Here is a 4,385-nt window from a genome sequence, read left to right as displayed (position 1 = left end):
GCCGAGTTTGATTCCCCACTCCTCCACTTGAAGCCAGCTGGGTGACCTTGGGTCAGTCACAGCTTCTATGAGCTCTCTCAACCCCACCCCCCTCACAGGGTGATTGTTGTGAGGATAATAATAGGACACTTTGTAAACCGCTCTGAATGAGTGTTAAGTCATCCTGAAGGGCGGTATATAAATCAAATGTTATTAATATAGGGAAATAAGTATCTTAAGATTCTAAATGGTGCCATCTTTCTCAGGTGGCTTGAAGCAGATGGGAAGAGTCAACCTGTATCAGCTGACTTTCACCCCTGGAGCAATCTGTGAGTCTTTTGCATTTCTTTTGCCTCCGGCCAGGTGAATAAGAATTCCTTCTAGAATTCTAGAAATTTCACAGGAAAGTTCACAAGAACTCTTTCTCTCCCAACACAGAGATAGCCCCAGAGACCCCTGGTGGGGCATGATGGGTCAAGCATCTCTGGTCAGTGAGCCTGCCAGGCAATGGACCTTGACAGAGGGCCCATTTTTGCCAGCCTTTGACCTTGGCCTTGATTTGCACGATTGAAGTGCAAATGATCTGGAAGGCAGCCAATGATATAAACAATGGTGTGCATTGCAGTCCTATTACTTAGATAAAGGTATGAATGTATTATATAATAACAATAACAACAACAACAACATTTGATTTATATACCACCATTTATATATTCAGGACAACTTAATGCCCACTCAGAGCGGTTTATAGTGCGTATAACAGTTCAAGTGATTTCCTATAACTCTTTTATTAACAGGAACATCGCCACTCAATGCACAAACATCAAAACAGCAGTTATAGAACACTTAACTCCCCACCAAAACAGCCCACAATTAAATTCAACCAATAGCAACCACCCGGTATCCAGAAACCCTATTCGTTAGTTCACTAGTCTGTAGGGGAATCTTGATTAGAGATGGGCTTGATCCGCATTACGATAAAAAAACCCCATGATAATGGCGATCGCACGATCGGGACCTGGTGGATTGTGCTTGTCCATGGCCAATGATCCAGAGATCGGGGGGGGGGCTGGATCGGGGCTTGATCGGGGCGATTGTGCTCAGATCGGGAAGCCAGACACTCAGGCGCCAGCAATCTATTCCCCTGGCAATGGAGCCAGGGGAATGCCTGAGCTGTGTTTGCCCTCCTTCTGTCGCCCTGGAAACCCAAATGGAAGCCCAGCTTTCCTTGATCAGCAGGGCTTCCTTCCAACCATGGAGCAGCAAAGCAGTCACCAGTTGGGAGAAGACAGCCAGGGGAGGGAGGGGGAAGGGGTGTTCTGTAGCCATGGGCACTCCAATCTCATCCCTGCAAACCCTGATAGGCAGCTCTGACGGCCAAACACAGGCCAGACCCCCCCGCCTCCTGAGGGGAGGCTACTCGTCGCTGTCTCCCTGTGCCCGCCAGGCCCAGCGGCCGCCACCAGCACCCACCTTCCCACATAGCTGGATATAGCAGCACGCCCCGCTTTGGCCTCCACAATCCACGATCTACAATCCACGGATCGGGAACAGGAGATGATCAGTGTGGATCATTTATTGGGGATCGTCGCTGGCGCCGATCCACGATCAGCTGGATCGTTAATTTATTTTGGATTGTGCCCATCTCTAATCCTGATTGGCTGGCTCAACAACCAGCCAATCGGAATGCAGCTGTACAGAACCTTGCTACTAAAGCCTTTTTCTTGAAGCTCCCAGTACCCTACAGTGAATGCATTTGCCCTAGCACTTGCTTACATTAATAACTTCAGGTTAACAGGAAGAAACCTGGTGAACACTATAAAGTGTTCAACATACAGCCCACCGACTGTCAGTGTTCAACATACAGCACACCGACTGTCAGACTTCAAAGAATCTATTGAACTCAGATCTTTAGATCAACCATCTAGGTCTCAGTTCCTTTCATACTTGTCTGACCTTAAAAAAAATCACTTTAATTGGAATTGCTTAGTAATACCATTCATATAGAGAAAAGTGGTAATTTCCCCCCTGCTTTTCATTGATTCCTAGATGGCATTATTTTCCCAATCAAGTACTTATTCATATCATACCAGAGTAAATTATAAGAAGTTAAGGAATGTACATAGTGTTAATTAGATATGGGACATGCAACGCTAATTTTTTGTGACTCCAGGGGAACCTTTTACATTATGCTCATAAAGCAAAAGATCTCTTTAAAAATATTTAAAGGCTTTAAAAATATATATGTTACAAACCCAAAGCAGGGCGTTGACAGGAAAATTAGAATCTTTAATGGGGGGGAAATCCTTTAACTCCAGCAGGCTACTTACTGCGTCAAATAAAATTAATACTTTATAATGAAACTGCATTTCCTTATAATTAATACATGAGTAGAAAAATAACAGGTTATCTCTTGGTCAATAGCAGGAGATGCAGGATTAGTCCCTCTATATGGGTACTTGTACATTTTCTTGGCCAGGCAAACGTTGGGAGCTGAGGCAACTGAGATCAGGACAATGACACAGGATAAAAGAGTTAAATTATCTGGAACTGATATTGGGCTAACAGGCCTGCAATTTCTTTTGTCCCTTCGGGACCTCTTTTTAAACACAGGGTGACATTTGCTATTTTTCATTCATCTGGTAGAGGCCAAATTTAGAAAAAAGTTACATATACCTGTTTAGAAGATGGACAATTTTACATTTGTGTTCTTTCAGAACTCATGAGTGTATGCCGTCTGGCCCTGCAGACTTATTAGTTTTCAGTCTGCCTATTAGTCCTAGAACTTCACATTTAGTCACGTCAATTTGCCTCAGTTCTTCAGATACCATACCTAAAAACAGTGGCTCTGGCTGCAGTATCTGCCTCACGTTTTCCACAGAGACATGGAAGTGACATCATCGCTTCCAGCAGGAGCACTCCTGCTGCACACTGCCCATGGCAGTTTCATACCTCCAGGGCCTGTTTCTTGGGCCTTCCCCCCCCATCCCAGCGGCAAGGTGAGTGACAGAGGCTAGGAGTGGGGGATCCCCCGCCCCCACTGGGGGACTTGCAGCCCTAACACAGCACCAAAATGGCTGCCACAAAATGGCTGCTACAAAAGATGGAGCCAGCCACAAAATGGCTGCTACAGTTGATTTTTGGTTGCACAGTGAAGATCTTTGTGCTCTGGAAGCAGTTTCTGCCAAAGCAATGTTTTTAAAAAGCTACACAGCCAAACAATACCAGCAGAAGCCCCACCTGGCCCTACCCACTCTTTTAAAACACTTGGTGGGCACCAGGAAAGGTGTCAGCGGGCACCATATTGGGGACCCCTGTCATAAGTTATTGTTTTGGACTTTGGAGGCAGCTTTCTGTTGACACAAATGCTGAACTTAATGGCATTGCGGTCACAGTTCCCAGTCAGTGCAGCAACATTTATATATTTTCAAAAAAAAATTATGCTGCTTCTCAAGGAGGCTTACAGACTAAAAAGTAATAAACACAAAGCATTAAAAGATATTAATTAAAATCCTGTTTTAAAAACTCAGTCCAGCATAAAAACATACACTATAAAACAGGCCACTGACTGTTGAAAATAAGAGTTTTGAGACTAAGATGGTATTAAAAGATCAACTTCTTAATTAAAAATCTGGGTGAACAGAACACTTTGGCCTGGCACCTAAAAGAAAGCATTTACACATTTGTAATCAAATCCAGAGGTGCTACACTTCTACTTGGCTGTGTGACCAACTGCTCCAACGTATAATCCAATACTTAAACATTTATGATGTTTAGAACGCTTATATCTATGGTATGATTCAAGCACATATTTGTCCATTCAAGTGTGAGGATAGTTGAAGTCACCCAGTATTACAACATTCTCCCCTTTAGTCACCTCCCTTATTTCCCTCTCTGTCTTGAAAACTGCCTCCTGGTTTTGATCAGGGGGGCAATTGTACACCCCCAGTTTTAAGAAACTCATAGAGTCCTACATCTCCACCCACAGTGATTCCATAAGGGAATTTCTTCCCCTAACGGATTCTAGCTTACTTGACTCCAGGGCTTTTTTTTCTGGGAAAAGAGGTGGTGGAACTCAGTGGGTTGCCCTCGGAGAAAATGGTCACATGGCTGGTGGCTCCGCCCCCTGATCTCCAGACAGAGGGGAGTTTAGATTGCCCTCTGCACCGCTCAGCAGCATGGAGGGCAATCTAAACTCCCCTCTGTCTGGAGATCAGGGGGTGGGGCCACAAGCCATGTGATCATTTTCAAGAGGTTCCGGAACTCCGTTCCTCCACATTCCAGCTGAAAAAAAGCCCTGCTTGACTCTATGTTGTCTTTGATATACAGAGCAACATCATTCTCAGTACAGCTCTCCCTGTCCTGTCTATAGAGTTCATATCCATAGATGCTTTGCTCAATTCTAC

This window comes from Eublepharis macularius, chromosome 2 (genome assembly GCF_028583425.1).
Source record: "Eublepharis macularius isolate TG4126 chromosome 2, MPM_Emac_v1.0, whole genome shotgun sequence".
Classification (NCBI taxonomy): domain Eukaryota; kingdom Metazoa; phylum Chordata; class Lepidosauria; order Squamata; family Eublepharidae; genus Eublepharis; species Eublepharis macularius.
Note: the sequence above shows the minus strand (reverse complement) of the source record.